Source organism: Mauremys mutica, chromosome 3 (genome assembly GCF_020497125.1).
Source record: "Mauremys mutica isolate MM-2020 ecotype Southern chromosome 3, ASM2049712v1, whole genome shotgun sequence".
Classification (NCBI taxonomy): domain Eukaryota; kingdom Metazoa; phylum Chordata; order Testudines; family Geoemydidae; genus Mauremys; species Mauremys mutica.
In genome coordinates this window covers 71,143,310-71,165,879 of record NC_059074.1, presented here as the reverse complement: position 1 = coordinate 71,165,879, position 22,570 = coordinate 71,143,310, and positions in this window count along the sequence as shown.

The window sequence follows — 22,570 nt, the reverse complement described above, 5'->3', positions numbered from 1 at the left end:
AGATGCTCTAAGCCAACAGGAGAGAGCTCTCGCATCGACCTAATTTCTCCAGCCCCCGCGAGCAGCGGTAGCTATGTCAGCGGGAAAAGCTATCCTGCCTACATAGCACTGTCCACACTGGCACTTAGGTCAGTGTAACTTATGTCACTTGGGGGGGTGGCTTATTTACATCCCTGAGCAATGTAAGTTATACTGATGTAAGTGGTAGTGTAGACATAGCCTGAGCCCTGGTCTACACTATGAGTTTAGGTCAAATTTAGCAGCATTAGATCAATTTAACCCTGCACCCATCCACATGATGAAGCCATTTTTGTCAACTTAAAGGCTCTTAAAATCTATTTCTGTACTCCTCCCCAACGAGGGGATTAGCACTGAAATCAACATCGCCGGGTCGAATTTGGAATAGAGTGGACATAATTTGACGGTATTGGCCTCCGGGAGCTATCCCAGAGTGCTCCATTGTGACCACTCTGGACAGCACTTTCAACTCAGATACACTGGCCAGGTACACAGGAAAAGCCCCAGGAACTTTTGAATTTCGTTTCCTGTTTGGTCAGCATGGCAAGCTGATTACCACAGGTGACTGTGCAGATCTCATCAGCAGAGGTGACCATGGAGTCCCAGAATCACAAAAGAGCTCCTGCATGGACCGAAGGGGAGGTACTGGATCTGATCACTGTATGGGGAGATGAATCTGTGCTATCCGAACTCCATTCTAAAAGATGAAATGCTAAAATATTTGAAAAACTCTCCAAGGGCATGAAGGACAGAGGTTATAACAGCAGGAGCTGAGGCAAGCCTACCAAAAAACCAAAGAGGCAAAAGTCCACTCCGGGTCAGACCCCTAGACATGCCACTTCTATGATGAGCTGCATGCAATTCTAGGGGGGTGCCCTCACCACTACCCCACCCCTGTTTGTGGACTTATGGACTCTTGCAAGGGGGGAGTCTCACGCAACAGGGATGAGGATTTGGGGGATGAGGATGATGAGGAGGAGGAGGAGGTTGAAGATAGTGCACAGCAAGCAAGCAGAGAAACTGTTCTCTCCGACAGCCAGGAACTGTTTATCAACCCGGAGCCAACCCTCCCAAGGCAGGATCCTGGATCTTGAATGCGGAGAAGGGACCTCTGGTGAGTGTACCTTTGTAAATATAATACATGGTTTAAAAGCAAGCGTGTTTAATGATTCCTTTGCCCTGAAGACTTAAAGAAGCCAAAAGACTGTGGCTTACTATGGCTGCCTGCAAGCCGAATTCTGTTGCCTCGCCCTGCAATGTGTGATCTCTTACACCAAACCGGCAGGCCCTCAATATAAGAGGCAAAATGCAACCTTGTACTCTAAAATGTGTCTTTTTAAATACTACTCTCCCTTTTTTTCCTACCACAGTTGCAAATGTTTCAACGCTCCCCTTATCATCTCCTTCCCAGAGGCTAGCGCAGATAAGAAGGCAAAAAAACCGCACTTGCGATGAAATGTTCTATGAGCTCATCCAGTCCTCCCACACTGAAAGAGCCCAGGAAAATGCATGGAGACAGACAATGTCAGAGTCCAGGAAAGCACAAAATGAACACGAGGACAGGAGGGATGCGTGAGAGGACAGATGGCTGGAACAAGGGGAGAGATGGCAGCAGCATGATGAGAGGAGGCAGGAGGCAATGCTGAGGCTACTGGAGGATCCAACTGATATGCTCTGGCGTATGGTTGAGCTGCAGGAAAGGCAGCAGGAGCACAGACTGCTGCTTCAGCCCCTGTGTAACCAACTGCCTTCCTTCCCAAGTTCCATAGCCTCATCACCCAGACGCCCAAGAATGCAGGGAGGGGGGCTCCAGGCACCCAACCACTCCACCCCAGAGGACTGCTCAAGCAACAGAAGGCTGGATTCAATAAGTTGTGAAGTGTAATGTGGCCTTGTCCTTCCCTCCTCCTCTCCTTCCCCATCCCTCCCGAGTTACCTTGGCAGTTATCCCCCTATTTGTGTGACAAATTAGTAAAGAATGCATGAATTTGAAACAACAATGACTTTATTGCCTCAGCAAGCGATGATTGAAGGGGGGAGGGGAGGGCGGTTGTTTTACAGGGAAGTAGAGTGAACCAAGGGGGCAGATTTTCATCAAAGAGAAACAAACAGAACTTTCACACCATAGCCTGGCCAGACATGAAACTGGTTTTCAAAGCTTCTCTGATGCACAGCGTGCCCTGCTGTGCTCTTCTAACTGCCCTGGTGTCTGGCTGCGTGTAATCAGTGGCCACGCCACCCCACCATAAACGTCTCCCCATTACTCTCACAGGTACTGTGGAGAACACAGCAAACAGTAATAACTATGGGAATATTGGTTTCACAGAGGTCTAACCAAGTCAGTAAACTGTGCCAGCATGCTTTTAAATGTTCAAATGCACATTCTACCACCATTCTGCACTTGCTCAGCCTATAGTTGAACAGCTTCTGACTACTGTCCAGGCTGCCTGTGTATGGTTTCATGAGCCATGGCATTAAGGGGTAGGCTGGTTCCCCAAGGATAACTATAGGCATTTCAACATCCCCAATGGTTATTTTCTGGTCTGGAAAGTAAGTCCCTTGCTGTAGCCATTCAGACAGACCAGAGTTCCTGAAGATGGGAGCGTCATGTACCTTTCCCAACCATCCCATGTTGATGTTGGTGAAATGTTCCTTGTGATCCACCAGTGCTTGCAGCACCATTGAAAAGTACCCCTTGCGGTTTATGTACTGGCTGCCTTGGTGCTCCAGTCCCAAGATAGGGATATGTGTTCCATTTATTGCCCCACCACAGTTAGTGTATGGCTTTGCTGCAATGGGATTCCCTATGGCCTGCATATTTCCCAGAGTCACTACCCTTGCTAGCAGAAGGTTAGTGATTGCCTTGGTTACTTGGATCACAGCAGCCCCCATGGTAGATTTGCCCACTCCAAATTGATTCCCAACTGACCAGTAGCTGTCTGGCGTTACAAGCTTCTAGAGGGCTATCGCCACTCACTTGTGAACTGTGAGAGCTGCTCTCATCTTGGAATTCTTGCACTTCAGGGCAGGGGAAAGCAAGTCACAAAGTTCCATGAAATTGTCCTTATGCATGCGAAAGTTTCAGTCACTGGGATTCATCCCAGACCTGCAACACTATACGGTCCCACCAGTCTGTGCTTGTTTCCCGGGCCCAGAATCCGCGTTCCACGGCATGAACCTGCCCCATTACCACCACGATGTCCACATTGCCAGGGCCCATGCTTTGAGAGAAGTCTGTGTCCATGTCCTCATCACTCTCGTCACCGTGCTGCTGGTGCCTCCTCGCCTGCTTTTGCAGGTTCCGGTTCTGCATATACTGCAGGATAATGCATGAGGTGTTTACAATGGTGATAACTGCCGTGGTGATCTAAGCGGGCTCCATGCTTGCCATGGTATGGCATCTGCAGGAAAGCAGAGGTGCAGCGGAAGCGGTGGATGACGGAATATATATTTATAGAGAGATGCCACGAGAATAGATATTTATAGAGAACGACAAGAGGACGTGTGAGGTGGATTCATGAGAGCAGGAGAGCAGAGTTGCAGCAGAAGCGAAATCCCATGACAGCCAACATGGAGAAATTCGCTACTAATCGAGACAGGAAAGCAGAGTGGCAGTGGAAGTGGCAGTTGGAATGCCAGTTTTTCCAATTTATTGCACCGTCTGCAGCCAGAGCAGGAGAGCAGAGTGGCAGCAGAAGTGGTAATTCGATGATGACGGTTAGCAGTCCTACTGCACCATCTGCTGAAAGCAATATGGCGTCCACAAAGAAAAAAGCTGCAAAACGATTGTCTGCCATTGCTTTCCTGGAGGGAGGGACGACTGACGACATGTACCCAAAACCACCCGCGACAATGTTTTTGCCCCATCAGGCATTGTGATCTCAACCCAGAATTCCAATGGGTGGTGGAGACTGTGGGAACTGTGGGATAGCTACTCACAGTGCAATGCGCCGGAAGTCGACATTAGCCACGGTACCGTGGACGCACTCCGCCGATTTAATGTGCTTAGTGGGGACACACGCAATTGACTGTATACAATCGCTTCCTAAAAAATTGACTTCTATAAATTCGACCTAATTTCATAGCATAAACATATCTTTAGTGACTTGCGTGGTAGCCTCCTATTGTTACCGGCTATCACTACTTAAAGAGACATTAAATTGTTCCTTCCATTTAGCCTGAAAAAAAGAGTGCTTAACACATCCATCAGTTGTAACCAGGTCTGTAACTATCTATAGATCAAAGACAGGTTTGGTGGCAGCCATTATGTTCCAGCATAACAATAATATAATAAATACGCAAAGGACAGGACTACATTTTCAATCAATCAATTTAATTTTGCCTACAGCACTTCTGGGTATATCCATCTACTTGTGCACAAAATGTGCATTTGTGTGATAAAATACTAACATACTATGTGCCTGGGGAACTGGTTGGTGTGATTAAGGGGGTTCATTTAAAACTGAAGTTTCAGGACAGTGGAACATATGGAACAACAAACAGATCTTGAAGTTGGTTCTGTGTCAAAGTCAAATAGTTTATTTTGATTGTACTCCAATACCATAAATATTTCTAGAATACGTAAAAAGGAGATAAATCAAATTTAAAAAGAAGCTATACTCTCTACTGGTTACAGCAGGGGATTGGGGAAAAGGGCTCCTAACTCCTACTCCTGATTATACCAGTGACTTACTGCATGTCTTTGGGAAAGTCATTTACACTTTCTGTATCTCAATTTACCCATCTCTGAAAGGGATATCCTCATAGTGACACCGTTATCCATCACCATGTTGAGATTTAATTCATGTTTTGCTGAAAGATAGGGGTATACCTCCCATAGGTGAGATTGGCCTTGGCTTCCTATTTACCTAGAATACCATGCTTTAGTTGAAAGAGTGAATATATTTGGTTTAGAATTAAATCCGTTTTGTGTGGGTTTGTAAAACGAATACTTCCAGGGTATTTTTAAACTCTGTGTGTGTGTGTGTGTCTGTCTGTCTGTCTGTCTGTCTGTCTTTTGGCATGATTTTATACCAGTGTTCATGATCAATTGATGGGAAATGTATGAGTGTATTTTGGGACTCTTGAATATCGACCATTTTTATTGTATATAATGTAAATCACCAATAGCAAATTGTTCCAGCTGTGAAATCTTAGACATACTCTGCATATCCCCAGGGGTCCTCAGAAAACAAGTTGAAATTCCCTGTTCTAGTGCATACAATATTAGTTATGAAATCTCAGACACTGAGAATTCCTGAATTTTCTATCTCCTTTTTCAAAACTTTCTGGGAGAGAATCTCAGAACACTCCTTTAATTCTCATCCTTCTAGTTCCCCACAGTTTTTTTAATTGATCTCATCTTGATGAAACAGAATTCAGCAGAGCCAGAGAAAACCAAAAGCAACATGTCTTTATACCCATAAAGAACACTTGAGCAAAAGTATACTGCACGCAAACACACACACACTCACTCACTGTTAGCAGCACCCAGTGATGTGTTAAACTAGCCTTAATGGATTCCAAGCCAGCCCATGCAATAGTCTTTGATGCAGCTATTCGTGACAGATAACGTTCATTTCACTAGGCTCAAATGATCTATGGAGAAATGGCACTTGTCTTGATCATGACACTTCATTATTTCTGTGTATGATGCTAATTGCTTACAAATCTTATAGATATTTCCTCAGAGAGTGTTCAAACATTTCTAGCCAGTTTAAGTCATAAGGAAGTTATGCTCTGAATACAAGTTTTTCTGCAGAGTTTACAAATAATATGACCTAAACTCTCCACCTCATTCTCATGCAGTATGTAAGAAAAAAAGTGATTCCCTGAAACATGCATGTTCTGATCTATACTGTAAGCTACATGATTTTAAATTAATTCTTTAGCTGGAGTTTTATCTAAAACCATATTGTAGGTGCTCAGCTTCTTCCTATACACAACATACTGTAAAGCTGTATGAAATATTTCACTGTATTTTTTATACAAAGCATTATTACCATGTCATCATGCTGTTCAGTTCATAGAATTGTGCTTCTGTGCTGATTCTGCTGAACTTTGCTAAAGGATACACCCCAATGTATAATGAGAAATGTCTATGTCTATTTAACCACTCTTTCAACAGGAAAAACATATTCCATTAAAATGACTATTTACCAAGTTTTTAATGTCATTTGTATGTCTTTCTCCACAGACTGAGTTTGATGATTAAGGAAAAGATCAGGAGAAGAACTGAAGTAGGAAATGTTGTTGGGAGTTGAAGCGTTAAGCAGAACTACTTCCGCTCCCCTTCTCTCCCCTCCATCATGCTACTGTGACAGGCTATAGCAGCCAGGAAAGGGTTAAGGGCTGTCGTTCACATGACCTAGCAGGGATTTAAAGCAAGGGTGAATTCAACCTCCTTCCAGCCAGAGAGAGGCAAGGGAAAAGCTTCTGGGGTTAGCAACTCAAGCTGGGCAGGGGAATTGCTTTGTTTTGGTGTTACTCGTGAGTTTTCTTTTTAACCAATAAATTGTGCCATGAGGCAAGGACCCGAAACAGACTTGGTTATGGCACTGGTTCCTTCCTGGGCTGGTGAGATAGCTGGCCAGTTTACAGGTCATATACACTATGAGAGCAATTATAGGTGAGTTGAGGAAGGAGAGGTGACTAGATCGCTCATTTGTAGTCTTCTAACACAACAACTTGTATTTTAGGCCTTCTCTACACTGGAAGGGGTTTGTCGGTCTAGATATACTGGTGTAGCAATATTGGCAAACCCTCCCAGGATAGATACAGCTTATATCAGCAAAAGAGTCCTTTGACTGGTATAGATTATGGCAGTTACATTAATGTAATAAGCCATACCAGCAAATGCACTTTTTTCTCAGTATAACTGTGTCTGTACTCAGGCTTTTGCTAGGACAAAAAATGTCGTTAATAATAATAACAACACACCCCTACGTGGCATTGCTATACTGGTGAAGTGTCTAATGTAGATGACAGACCTTATTTTCTTTTTCCTTTGTATAGTACTCAGAGCACTGGATGGTATCTTTATGAATATAAATAAATATTTCTTTTATAACAATATTTTTCTTTCCTTTTCAAAAGTTTGCACTAAAAAAAAAAAGAAAAAAAATAAAACAAAAAATAGAGGTTAGGTGAGGGGAAGAAAGAGAAAAAGGGGATAGGAAGAGGTTGGAATGTGTCAGGAGGGTGATCCAATAGTTAGGGCATGAGCCTAGGACTGAGATTCAATTCCCTGTTTTGCCACAAACTGTCTGTATTAGTTCCCCATCTTCCCTACCTCAGAGAGGTGTTGTGAGGACAAATACACTAAAGATTGTGAAGCACTTTGAGATCCACTTAAGAAAAGTGATTTATAAGATCAGCTTGCTCCTAAACATCTGTTTCTGGCCCCTCTCAGACACTAGAGTAGATGGACCCTGGGTCTGATCCAGTTAGGTAAACTCTCTGTGTAAGGGAACCACTAGCAAGAAAATTATTAACAGTGCTGGCAAGGGTGGAGAAAGACACTACAAGAGAATGTTGGCCAGAAAGAGAAAAAGATCCTACATGAACTTTTGCAAAGATTCAATTGTAATAGAGTTATGGAACAGATAAGAAATTCAACCAGAATAACTGGAGATTGTGGTGTAGGGTTGGGAAGTGCAAAGTCAGGGAGCTGACTTTGGGCTGGTGATGGAGTTATTGGTAAAGGTGATTTTGTTGTGGAAGAAGTCTGCAAAATTATATTCCTTTGATGGCAAAGCTTTGAAGTCCTCCCAGTTGCTGATTTCTAGCCTAACAGCCAAGAAGTTGGATATTCAAGGCTCATCATTGCTGCTGATTTAGGTGTTCATTTTGGGAAGAATGCAACATTCATGTTGTCTTGATGGACATAAATTAATCTAGATACCTTTCTGATGTATACCAGAACTACCTCATGTTACATTGCTGGTGTAAAACACTTCAATGAAAGAAAAATGAACTGCATGTCAGAATAGATTAGTGTAGTATGGAAACTAAGGGAAAGGCTACAAATTCCAACTGGGCCACATCTAGTTCTGATCAGTCACAGAATCAACATAGAAGCAGCAGGCTCATGCACATGGGGGAAAGTCAATATATGAAACATTTCAAGTATGCTGGATTAAAACACGAAGGCAAACTAAATAAAATAATGACCAACCGCGGCTCAAAAAAATCATGTAAGCCTATCAGTGGCAAATTTTCCAAAACAGTGTAAAACAGCACAAATGCATTCATTTTTAGAGCCAAAGGAAGGACTAATACATAATTAAAGTAATATGCAAAAAATGTGTAGCCTGAACAGCCTTAGCAAAAGCACACAAGGTCAAAGCAAGAGAGACTAGTGGTTCTAGTAACACAACAAAAGAGTAGATATTCAAGCAATCTCTGGATCATTTATAGCCAGGGAGATGCTGCACACCAAAATTGAACAGTCTACACAATGCAATGAGAAAGGAAAAGGGAAATTATGCAGCAAAAAAACCAAATTTCCCTATCGAACTGCAGATCAACAATGTAACTCATAAATGCTCAACAACTGAATGGAATTATTACTGAAAGTAACTTTCCTATTAATGCTGAATACATGATGTAGCAAAATCCTTCAAAAGTGAAAGACATTTCATGGACCAAAAATATATGATACTGTTGAACTCCAAATGGAAACATTCTGATTTTATATGCTACTGCTGGTATTAGTTCTGCTAGCAACACCATGTCGTCTTCTAACACTGAATGGTTTACAGCACAATCCAGCTACCACTCAAATAAATAGAGGGCTTTCCTTTGACTTCTTTGGGGTCATCCACTGTCAGAAGCTGGCAGTGGATGACATTGGATGGATCACTCAATGATTGCCTGTTCTGTTCATTCACTGTGAAGCATCTGGCATTGGCCACTGTCAGAAGACAAAAACAGTGAAGAGTCCTTGTGGCACCTTAGAGACTAACAAATTTATATGGGCATAAGCTTTCGTGGGCTACAACACACTTCATCAGATGGATGGAGTGAAAAATACAATAGGCAGGTATAAATATACAGCACATGAAACAATGGGAGTTGCCTTACCAAGTGTGGGGGTCAGTGCTAATGAGGCCAATTCAATCAGGGTGGATGTGGCCTATTCCCAGCAGTTGACAAGAAGGTGTGAGTATCAACAGAGGGAAAATTACTTTTTGTAGTGACCCAGCCACTCCCAGTCTTTATTCAGGCCTAATCCGATGGTGTCAAGTTTGCAAATTAATTCCAGTTCTGCAGTTTCTCCCTGAAGTCTGTTTTTGAAGTTTTTTTGTTGAGGAATGGCCACTTTTAAGTCTGTTATTGAGTGTCCAGGGAGATTGAAGTGCTCTCCTACTGGTTTTTGAATGTTACAATTCTTGATGTCTGATTTGTGTCCATTTATTCTTTTGCATAGAGACTGTCCCATTTGGCCAATGTACATTGGCCAATGTACATGGCAGAGGGGCATTGCTGGCACATGATGTAACATTCATCATGTGGGTGTCACAGCTCAAAGCATTTCAATTAGTTTGCTAAAAGACAATGCTACTGTATCTGGGACCAGATTGGACTAAAGAAGTGATCACTGAATGCTGGCAATGTTGCACTGCATTATACTTTGAGGATTCCTTGGGATGGTCATTTAGGACTGATGGTCACTTAATAAAAATAGTTTTTATTTAACAAAGGGTTCTCTGTAATTATTATTTTTCCTTTAATTTTAATAAATTGTATTAAAAATAGATTGGGATGAATAATCGGACTTTCTGTGGCCAGTCCTTTGCTGGCAGCACCAATCTGTAGACTATTAATAACACAGGAAATGTTATTAGAATAATTTACTATTCATCATGAATAATAAATGAACAGAATGATTTGCTATTCACACATCTCTAGTTAAAGTGTACAGGCAGTTACTTGTTTTCATAGAGTGCCTAGCACATTCATATGATGCTTTTAGGGTTGTTCTTTTTCTTTCCACATCAACTGCACTATTGACAGCATTGTTTAATACACAAGTACTTGGGATTTGATCCTTCTCAGCTGTTTCACAATCTCCTAGTCATGTGAAACTGTGCTTGCTCCATGTCTGCCTAGGCTCTGGGAGATTTTTTTGGCCAACTTTCCTCCAATACTTTCAGCAATAATTAGTTTAATGTAAGATGCCTCAGAGTGAAGGGATATTTTATTTTCTTCTTCACTCCCTGGAGCACAATGGGACTGATTAAGCAAGGTGCTTAAACATGTTTAACCTAGAGAGCTCATACCTAACTTGCAGTACTCATTTCCCTAAAGTGAGGCATGTGCTTAAGATATTGCTGTGTGGGGACTTTGGTGGGTACATTGGTCACCAGCTGCAGCGTGTGATCAGGTTGCATGAAACCAGCTCCTCTGTTAGTAGTTCATCAACATTATTCTCAAATGCCTAGAAGGCTGGTTCCACACTATCCCCTGTTCCACTCTGAGAACCAAAAACATTCTGTGACCAGCCTCTTGTCTGTGCATTGGTCTTGTGACAGGTATGGCAGTTACTGGAGTAAAGAGAGCCCTTTCTGCGGGGAATTATATTGGGTGGGGATCAGAAGAATTTCCTCACCATTCTTCAGCCTACCTGTTCAGCAGGCATCTGCTTGGACGGGACGGTGGGAAGCCTTAAGGCCCTTTCATGGAGAGCTCCCTACTTGTTTTATTGATTGTGTTAAGTTGCTTCCCATTTCCCTCCCAGAGTTGCTTCTCCCATCCACTTGTCTTATAATTCTCTCTCTTATTCTGTCTGGCCACAGGAAATGAGAAAAACAAAATGCTTTCATGCACACTTTGCACATCTATCTGGAAAGAAGTTAAAAAGTCAGATCACTCATTAAATTTCCTTTGCAAGTCTAAGAAGGGCCAATCTGCCTCTAAGGGTTCAATATCTCACAGTTGAAAAGTTTCTTGTAATGTCCATCCTAACCCTCCCTTGCTTAATTTAAGCCCATTGCTTCTTGTCCTGCCCTCAGAGGTTAATGAAAACAATTTTTCTCTCTCCTTCTTGTAAAAATCAATGTACTTGAAATAGTAGTTGAATAGTTTGAAAACTATTATCATGTTCCTCCTCAGTCTGCTCTTTTCCAGACTAAACAAACCCATTTTTTTCAATCTTCCCTCATAGTTCATGTTTTTAGACATTTAATCATTTTTGTTGCTCTTCTCTGGACTTTCTCCAATTTGTCCACAATGTGGTGCCCAGAACTGGACACAATACTCCAGTTGAGGCCTAATCAGCACAGAGTACAGCAGAAGAATTACTTCTTGTGTCTTGCTTACAACACTCCTGCTAATACATGCCAGAATGATGTTTGCTTTTTTTGCAACAATGTTACAGGGTTCACTCATATTTTGCTTTTGATCCACTGTGACCCCTAGATCCCTTTCCACAGGACTCCTTCCTAGGCAGACATTTCCCATTTTCTGTGTGTGCAACTGATTGTTCCTTCCTAAGTGGAGTACTTTGCATTTGTCCTTATTGAATTTCATCCTATTTACTTCAGAGCATTTCTCCGAATTGTCCAATTCATTTTGAATTTTAATCCTGTAATTCCCCAGGTTGTCTTTATTCCCCTTTTGATAGTTTGGCACTATATTTGCCCTCTTCCAGTCCTCTAGAATCTCACCTGTCTTCCATGACTTTTCAAAGATAATCACTAATGGCTCAGATATCTCCTCAGTCAGCAACTTGAGTATTCTAGGATGCAATTCATCAGGCCCCGGTGACTTGAAAATCTCTAACTTGTCTAAACAATTTTTCACTTGTACTTTTCCTATTTAACCTCATTTTCACTGGCATTCATTAAGTTAGAAATCAATTGCTACTAAACTTTTTGGTGAAAACTGAAATAAAAAAAAGTCATTTAGCACCTCTGCCATTTCCACATTTTCAGTTCTTGTCCCGCCATCTCCACCCCCCATTGAGTAATGGGCCTACACTGTTTTTGGCCTCCCTCTTGCTTCTAATGTATTTGTGGGATGTTTTCTTGTTACCCTTTACATCTCTAGCTAAGTTTAATCTCATTTTGTGCCTTAGCCTTTCCAGTTTTGTCCCTACTTACTTGCCTTATTTGTTTATATTCATTCTTTGTAATTTGACCTAGTTTCCACTTTTTGTAGGATTCTTTTTTGAGCTTCAGATCACTGAAGATCTCCTGCTTAAGCCAGGGTGGTCTCTTACCATAATTCCTATCTTTCCCAAGTAGTGGAATAGTTTGCTCTTGTGCCCTTAATAATGTATCTGAAAAAAATGCCAACTCTCTTGAACTCTTTTTCCCCTTAAACTTGCTTCCCAAGGGATCTTACCTACCAACTTCCTGAGTTTGCTAAAGTCTGCCTTCTTGAAATCCATTTTCTTTATTGTGCTGTTTTCCCTCCTACCATTCCTTCGAATCATGAACTCTGTTATTTCATGATCACTTTCACCCAAGCTGCCTTCCATTTTCAAATTCTCAACCAGTTCTTCCCTATTTGTTAAAATCACATCTAGAATAGCCTTTCCCCTACTGGCTTTCTCCACTTTCTGAAATAAAAAATGGTATCCAATACATTCCAAGAACTTGTTGGATAATCTGAGCCCTGTGTTATTTTCCCAACAGATGTCTGAGTAGTTGAAGGCCCCCCATCACCACCAAGTCCTGTGCTTTGGATGATTTTGTTAGTTTTTTATAAAAAGCCTCATTCACCGCCTCTTCCTGGTTAGGTGGTCTGTAGTAGACCCCTACTATGATACCACCTTTGTTTTTTACCCCTTTTATCCTTGTGTAGTGGGGTGGACTGCCCCACTCCCTGTGAGTGTGGGCTGCAGCAGGCCAGGGTGCCTGTGCAGAGAGGGAGCCAATTAAAGAAGGGCTTATTGTGAGCCAATCAGGGCCCAGTTTGGAGACAGCCAATCAGGGCCAGGCTCAGCCCTATAAAAAGGCTGCCCAGGAAGGGAGCAGTCAGTCTGTCCCAGGCCTTTAAGAGGGGAAGGTCAGTCTCAAAGGGAGGGAGACTAGCACCATGGATAGCGCAGAGCTGGCCAGGCTAGGGAGCTCTAGCTCGTAGGCCCTGAAGGAAAGGGCCTAGCGGGTGCAAGGGGCCGTAGGGGAAGCAGCCCAGGGAAGCAGACAGATGAGGGGAGAGAAGGAGGACAGCGAGGCTGCTGCCAGAGGATCCCTGGGCCGGGACCCTGAGTGGAGGGTGGGCCTGGGTCCCCCACTTCCCCCTTGCAGTACACCCAGCCATTGGCCATAGAGAGCAGCCATTATAGACTACGCCAGATCCCTGACAAGAGGGATTGGACTCAGAGGGTGGTTGGACACGGTGGCTGGGGTGTAGGACTGCTGATCATGAACCCCCGGAAGGGGGTGCAGATGGACTAAGGGGCACTACCAGAGGGCAGTGGCCTCGAAGAGGATGCCACTGAGCAGGGAGCAACGTAGGCGAGATGGCAGACGGGACCACCAGGAGGGGGTGCTCTACTGGACAGAGCTAATTCCCAGAGTCACCAGCAGGAGGTGCCAGGTGGTGAGTCCCAACCCGTTACACCTTACCCAAGTTTTTTACCCTTTTATCCTTACCTTTCAACAAGTCTTCCTCCTATTTCCATCTCAGCCCCTGTCCAAGCCTAAACATTTTTGATATATAAGGCAGCACCTCCTCCCTTTTCTCCCAGCCTTTCGTTCCTGTGAGCTGTGCCATTCTATATCAATATTCCAGTCATGTGTATTATCCCACCAAGTCTCTGTAATGCCAACTATGTCATAGTTGTGTTTATTAAGTAGCATTTCTAGAATTTCTGCCTGGACTCTTACCCTTGACTGGAAGGATCAAAGACACCACCTGCACCTATTTTGGTTTCTCCAAGTTCCTTTATCCAGTCCCGACATCTCACCATCTTTTTGTGGTGTTTTCAGAGTTAAGGCTGCTTCTAGTTTTTTCTTATGCCAGTTTTGGGTTTATTATTAATGTGTATTGTTCAAAGTCTCTAGCTGAAAATGATAAGTCAGACAACCAGCCCTCTTTGTAAGACAGAAAGATATCAGAAGAGATTTTCTTTCTTTCCTTTCTCCCTCTGCTTCTGGGAGTATTTATACCCATTCTTTGGACTGGCAATAAGGGACTTGGAAATACCCAATTAACAACAACAAAAATCATTTGTATCAATGTAAGAATAATGTCTTTAAATATAATTCTCTCAGACTTCCTTTCTACCAATTTCTTGGCCCATCTTGCAGAGCATTCTGCAGTTAAATTTTAAGTTTTTCAGAAAAGGATTTACATACTATTTGCAAAAAAGAGTGATTCTATTGGGTTGGGGAACAAAGAGGATCAGACAAATAAAATGGTCTGAACCCAGTCAAGCTCATTTAAAAATATATTTTCTAATAATTTGGGGCTGCTTTCAGTTTAATACATATGAATGTGTCTGTTCGATTAGATAATTGCAAACTGTTAATAAGAAGTCCACATGCAGACTGAATTCCTAAATATAAATATACAGTTTTGACCTCTAAAGTAAGCTTTTAAAGGTTCATTATCCATTAGATGTCCAGGGCTTTGGCCATCTACCTCCATTAGTATTAATGAGAGAGTTGCATGACTAAATCCCTGTGCATCAAATTGGGAATTATTAGTCTGCTATTTTCCATTCTATACTTGCTCTCTCTCTCTCTCTCTCTTTCTCGTAGCTTGGCCTATCTCTGCACAGAGCTTTCCCCTCACCCCTTTTTTTAAACAAGTCAGTTCCATGGCTTGGTCTATATTAAAATTAGAATTTATTAATGACAATAAATACATTCAGGTAGAATTATACCTCTGGAAATGTTCCTTTCCTCAAGCCTGTCAGATCATTCGTTGTCTCATCTTTGTTTCCATTTCAGGAGTTTCTCCCTAGGTTCTTCTTTTCTCAGTTCCTTTGTTTATTAACTGAATAGAGGAGGAGGGCCTAAGTGCAATACAAATTTGGTGGGAAATGATTTAAACCCAGGGATTTGGGATGGGAACAGCTGAGATAAAATCAGATGACTGGAAAACAGGTAACCCCTTGCATTACTCCTTAACATTTCTGGGATTGGCTGTTAAAGATACATGGGCCTGATGTACCTTGAATGATTAATAACCAGGGATCCTAGAAATCCATTTGCCATGGAAAAATGTGGAAAAAACATGAAATCTGTGTTTTTACAGAGAATCTTTAGTTTTTACATTTTGTGGAAAAAGAAAAACATATTAACTATTACCTACATTTTACTGAAAGTTAGGGTGCCCATATTTCCCAAAGTGAAAATGGGAAACCATATGGGCTGGCCTTAGCCCCTATCCCCAAGTGAGGTTGGCCCAAACCGACTGGCCTCGTCGCTCGCCCGAGGCTGGGGCTGACAGCCCGAGCTCCGCTGCCAAGTGCCTGGTGTTGCTGCTCACCCCATCCCCAAATGTACCTCCATGCCCCTGTTGGTGAGCACACCCTACTTTTTTGGCAAAACTGGGCATTTGTCCCATTTGTTCTTTCCAACTAATGATCAGAACAAATTCTCAGTTTTGCCAAAAAAGTCAGATCTGGAACAGGGCTTAAAAAAGACTGTCCCAGCCAGAATGGGACATATGGTCACCCTAGTTCATCTGATAACTATATATTTTGTGGATAGGGAAACTGAACTTCACAGAAAAAAGCAAATTTTTATGGCTCTTTTTCAGAGAATTTTGGGGTTTTTATCACAGAAAACTAAGATCCCAATTAATAACTAATGATTTCTTCTGGCCCTCAAAAATTAGAAAAGCTATCTCACCTCTGTTTATCCCAAAATAGAATCCACCTATGAAGACAATAAGAAAATGGTTCAACATCATGTGAGACACTTTGGGCTTGTCTGCACTTAAAATATTACAGTAGCACAGCTGTGCCGCTGCAGCACTGCTGCTGTAGCACTTCAGTGTAGACACTACCTACAGGAGACCCCTCCCATCGGCATAAGTAATCCACTTTCCTGAGAGGTGGTAGCTAGTTCGATGGAAGGAAGGGAAATTCGGTGGGCTTAACACTGCTCAGTGGTGTACACTTTTCAGACCCCTGAGTGATGTAGTTAAACCTGCTACTACTATAGACCATGCCTTTATCTAAGGAACCCAAGGATCAGCCAAGGTTGGTCACTCCCCTCCCCAACTATAGAAACTAAAATAGTTAAATGAGGGTCCCATTTAGCTATAAAGATTGCTACAGCGGCTGTAAGATTGAGGCTCACACCAGGCAAACTGTCACTCCAAGAAATCCACGCCACATATTTTCACCCAAAAATATAAACTATACTGTGAATAATCTGCTTGCACCCCAAATTAGAATCTACACATTTGTTTTTCTTGTGAGTCAGATCTGTATCCTTCTATATGTGGAATATGTCTCTTGTTCTATTACAGAGAGAAAGTGGGTGAAGTAGCATCTTTTATTGGACCAACTTCTGTTGGTGAGAGAGACAAGCTTTTGAGCTTACACAGAGCTCTTCTTCAGGTTGTCTTGTTCTATTGTAAGTCTGAATAATGTTAAATGCTTAGTATAATCAAAGAATGTACAGTGTTTGTCCTCCAAATTAGAAAAATTATAAGGATTTTGTTGGGTTTCATTGTAAGTAATTGTTGCACTCTAGAAGTAGTAGGAATTGTCTGGCACAAGTATGTAAAAATGTTGAAAGATATAAACCAGGGTATAATTTTGGGATATTAAAAGAAATTGCTTAAAAAGTGGGATTCCAATTGATAGTAGGGGAAAATAATGAAATATAATCATTGAAATGAAGCAAACTTAAAAAGCCTCCAATAAGAAAAGGATTAAAGAAATTTGTTATACTTCAGCACCCTCTACTGGAAACCAATGGAAGCAGCAGATAAAGCAGGGCTTGTCTATGCTTAAGACGGCAGCAACATAGCTACACCAATGCAGCTGTGGCACAGTAGCAAGGCAGTGTAGACACTACCTACGCCAACAGGAGGGGATCTCCCATTGGCATAGGTAATCCATCTCCCTGAGAGGTGATCGCTAGACCAAAAGAAGAATTCTTCTGGCTACATGGGGATTTAGGTCAGTTTAACTATGCTGCTAAAGGAGTGGATTTTTTCACACCCCTGACCAACATAGTTAAACCAACCTAATTTTCTAGTGTAGACCAGGCCTAAGAGCTAAAATCTGAGGACCCACTTGGCACATGTCCAACAGGAATCAGAGGGTGCCCCCCTCCAATGAGCCCTGAAACTAGGTATAAACAAGTGGACTCACCCCTGCAGCACCTCCTGCTGGTCATCCATGGGAATTAGCTTTTCCAGCACCCTGGAGCACCCCCTGCAGGCTGGTGATCTGCCTTACCGCTGGCCCCCGTGTCCCTCCCAGGACCCTGGTGCCCCTTTCTCTGGGTTGCTGCCCCCCTGGCAGTACCCCACACTCTGGGTCTCCCCACCCAGGGGAACCACCACCCACTAACCCCACCTCGCCTCAGTGTAAGGCTACTGCCAGTCACCATCTAGCCCCACTCCCTGGGGCAGACTGCAGTATCAGCCTACTCATCACAGGCAAGGTTGGGTTGGACCTGCTGCCTCTCTCTATAGGCTGGGCTGCCCCTCTGCAGCCCCAGTACAGGTCTTAGGCCGTCAGCTAGGCCCGCAGCCTGGGGCTATCCTAGGCCAGAGTTCCCCAGCTCCTCTAGCCTTCCCCAGCCCTGCTTCACTCCCAGTACCCTGCTCAGCTCCCTAGCAGCCAGGCCCTTGTTTCGCTACAAGCAGAGAGAAAGACTGCTGAGCCTCTGGCTGCCCTGGCCTTCTTATAAGGCCCGGTTAGTCTGTTTGGGGCATGGCCCCAGCTGCAGCCACTTCCCCCAATCATCCAGGGTTTTGCTCCCTTCCCCAGCCCCAGCCCTCTGTACCAGACCTTTTCATTGGGCCTCTGCCCCGTGGACCCAACTGGCCCCCCCGCCCTTTCACCGTGAGCTGGCTGCACAATTTGTAGCCAGTTCTCTTCCAGACCACGCCAAGGAAACATCTGTACACATTTGTGCTCCACACCCTTCACTTCCTCATCCTTGCGTCCCGCCCCGACACAAAGCGGCGGGACATCCTGCCACCTTTCAAGAGTTAGGAGCCCCGGTGGGCCAGCCTATACTCCACCCTGGTTCCGAGGCCCGCCGGTGATATCAATTGGCAGCTCCTTCATGGGTCCATGAGCACGGGCGTGTACTTGGCGCGGTTCACCCCTATCCCGGATACCTGCCCCATCTGCCATGTGAGGGAAACCCTGGCACATGTTTATCTGGAGTGCGCCAGGTTGCAGCCCCTATTCCGGCTACTCTTAGATATATTATTACATTTTTGGTTTCACTTTTCCCCTCACCTGTTCATTTACGCACTCCCCATCTGAGGCCCCACAAAGTCACGGGACCTCCTTGTCAACCTCCTCCTCGCCCTGGCCAAACTGGCCATCTATAGAACCAGGGAAAGGAGGCTGGCCAACGGAGACTCCTGCGACTGTGGAGCTTGTTTCCGGTCCTTAGTCCGTTCACGTATCTGGCGGAGTTCCTCTGGGCGGCGTCCACTGGCTCCCTTGACACCTTCGAGGAGCAGTGGACGCTGTCCGGGGTTCTCTGCTCGGTGTCCCCGTCAGGCTCCCTTCTTATGACCCTTTGACCGCATGCCTGTCCCTGTTCTTTTATTAGTTGTCCCCCGAAATTAGTGGGTTTCTGAGGTCCTGTAGATCCTCCCCTTAGGCTGGGGGAGGGGATCCTCTAGCATTGGGCGGGCTTCCGCCCACCCAGTTTCCCAGAAACCCAATAGATACACTAGGATATATAAACTGAAGTCCCCATGTGCTAAAGAGACTTGACCGAACCCAACACAAGTAGCTGCAGAATCCTAAGTGCAACTGACACCCAGACCAGTCATGTGGAAAGGACTCCCCCCTCATCCTGTGGTTAAGAGGATAAGAAGAAGCAGTGGGATTTCATCTCAAAGACTGTATTTCTCCTTTTATTCTTTAATATAAATAACTGTAGGTTATCTTGCTGAGTCTACACTCAAGTGAGACCTCAAGTAACCAATTTTAGATTTTTAATTCTTATAAATCCAAGCAAATTGGCTTGAGAGAGATTGAAAATAATTGTAATCAATTGCTTTTAATATTCTAAATTTGTCCCTTTTGACCAATCAAGTCAAAGAGAAGTAATCACACTCTGCAAAGTACCTTAAAGATAAGTGCACTTTTGGAAGTGTGAATAATGTCTTAGATACTAAAGAATTGAGAATTGCTGATCCTAAGTAATTGTATTAAGAAACCCTGGTAATTTGCATTGTTCTTTGATATAACTTTGATGCAGGCAGCCCAGGTGCTAGCTCTTGCCCAGGTTCTAGGCATCAGCTAAGAACTGACACCCTCATAGATGGAGGCCAGACTAGGTCTCCTATGTGTGTGTTTTGCTCAAAATACGTACTAGTTTTATAAGAATGTATTTAGTGTTTAGACTCTATGAAACGCTTGTAAGTTGCTGCCTGCATCAATCTCACTTGTAATGTCTATATTCCATGCCATAAGAAAATATGTAATTTTTGCTTTATAAGTTTGAAACTTATGAACCCAGGCGCAGGAATCATTCCCCACCCACCTCTATCCAGAAGAACTATCAAAATCAGATGAGCCATCAAGAATCACTGCAATATAAAGGACTATGTCTGGGACTTGGGAAATGCTACATGCAAGGAAACTCTTCTGATGGGCTTGAAATCTGAATGAAGGAAATAAAATGGAGCCAGAGGAAAATTTTCCATCTTTTTTTGGCTGTTTTAACTCTGAAGGGCCAGAGATCTTCAGGGGCTGCCACCTGGGGCTGCCCTGAGAGACACTTTGAATTGACAGATCACTACAACTCTGTCACTCTTAGGAGTTAGATCAGGGATCAGCAACCTTTGGCATGCAGCACGCCAGGGTAAGCACCCTGGCAGGCCGGGCCGGTTTGTTTACCTGCCACGTCCGCAGGTTTGGCTGATCGCGGCTCCCACTGGCCGCGGTTCGCCACTCCAGGCCAACGGGAGGCTGCGGGAAGCGGTGGCCAGCACATCCCTCCACCTGCGCCGCTTTCCACAGCCCCCATTGGCCTGGAGTGGCGAAGTGCGGCCAGTGGGACCCGCGATCGGCCAAACCTGCGGACGCGGCAGGTAAACAAACCAGCCCGGCCTGCCAGGGTGCTTACCCTGGTGGGCCATGTGCCAAAGGTTGCCAATCCCAGATTTAGATGGTAATTCATTTGTGCGTATATGTTTGCTTGCATTAACCTGTCAATAACTCATTCCTTTTTCCTAGTTAAACTATCTAAAGTTTTATTACAAGATTGGTGACAGGTGTATTCTTTGGTGTAGGATCTAGCATACCAATTGATCTGGTGTAAATGGCTGGTCTCTTGGGACTGGAAGCAATCTAAATGTGGTGTGATTTTTGGTGTAAGTGACCATTATCACCAAGTCCAGTTTGTCCAAGTGGCAAGATAGACGGGAGAGCCTAAGGGGACTGTCCATGGTAAGACTAATATAGTGACCCAGCAGTTCACATTTGTTATTGGTTTGGTGAAATCTAATTATAGAACACACCACTCATTTGGTTTTTCAGTCTGCCCTGAGGTAGGCTGTCACAATCATGAGCTATTCCAGACAGTGTGACAATAATTACCATATACATTCATTCATTAGCCCATTCATTTATAAGCTGACCCCCCCAAAATGGATAGGTAAAAATAGCAAAAACTGTATGGCCCTTTCATAAGCCAACCCTATATTTCAGGAGTTGGCAAACTTTGACTCCCGGCCTGTCAGGGTAAGCTGCTGGCGGGTCGGGATGTTTTGTTTACCTGGAACATCTGCAGGCATGATGCACCACTTCCCACAGCTCCCATTGGCTGGGAACAGTGAACCGTGGCCACAGGGAGCTGAGGGGTTCCATGATTACAGACACTTCAGGTAAACAAAATGACAATGTATTAGATATTCGATTTAATGATTCCACAGAGTTTAAAATCATCTCATTTTGGTGTAGACCCATTTATAAGCTGACCCCCACTTTTGATGTGTCACTTTTTTACCAAAAATATTCAGCTTATGAATGAGTATATACGGTACTGAGCCTCACCTCCAGTCTGTGCTAATTGCTTGCAGCATAGGTGCCGACTCCGTGGGTGCTCCAGGGCTGGAGCACCCACAGGGAAAAATTAGTGAGTGCTCGGCACCCACCGGCAGCCAAGCTCCCCTCACCTCCTGCCCCACCTCCTCCTCCTCCCCTGAGTGCACTGCATCCCTGCTTCTCCACCTACCTCCCAGCATTTCCTGCCCACCTGTCGCCAAACATCTGTTGGCAGCATTAGCATGCTCTGGGAGGTGTGGGGGGGAAGGACCGGGAACTTGGCATGCTCAGGGGAGGAGGCGGGGAAGAGGCAGGGCCAGGGCGGGGACTTTGGGGAAGGGGTTGGAATGGGTCTGGGAAAGGTGTAGGAAGAGATGGGAGAAGTTCATGGAAGCTGTGGGAGAAGTTCATGGAAGGGGTGGAGTGAGGACAGGGCTGGGTGCAGAGTGGGAGTCGAGCACCCACTGGAAAGAGGGAAGTCAGCATCTATGGCTTACAGGACTGTATTGTGTTTGTACTACACACCGTTGGTTGTGTCTACAGTTGAGTGGTGAACTGTTTATATACTAATGTGGTTCTGGGTAAATTAATAAATTGTTGGTTGGTTAAGAATAAGCAAGCATCCTGATTTGGGAAATACTCTTTAAGATAAAAGTTGACCTGAAAAGAAACAAGCATTGAACTAGTAAGCTAACACTTCCTGGACTCAATAAAAGGGGTTAACCTAGTGGATTCTAATATATTGGCAGACTTAGCTTGTTATATTTCAGCTTGCATCCTGGCAAAATCAGAAATTGATCCCCTTTATGCTGACGTGGCTCTATAGATGTTCAACTTTTTAATACTAAATGACAGCTTTGCTCCTATAAAATTGCCTTGTGTTTTTACTAACAATTTGAAGTGAGAACAAATATTGTTTCACTTTTTCACAAATCCTCCGACGTAAGATATTTGACAACTTTGTTAGAAGTGGGTTTTTTTCCCCATCTCTGAACTAGATTTGAATGATCAACTAGGTTTGTTCATAGTGTGAAATCGTGATGACTTATTTAAAATGTGCCACTGCAGATGTTGTTCCAGATTTGAACTGCTTTCCACAAATGCTGCAAAACCAGCTGGCTCCAGCCAAGTCTTCTTCAATTAGTATCAGGATTAACCTTTTTTTCTTTCCATCACTTGATAATACAAGTCACTGGTAGACAGAGGGGGTGTTTTTTTCATGTTTTATGGTGGATCACACAAAAGCTTGATCCTTTTTTCCATTGAAGTAATACAAATTTTGCCATTGACTTCAATGGCTTTTAGTAAGGATTTTTTTCTAAGAATACCATATTGTATTTTGCCACAGCCATATGTAAACCACACTAGCAAGAGCAGTAGTTTTCACAG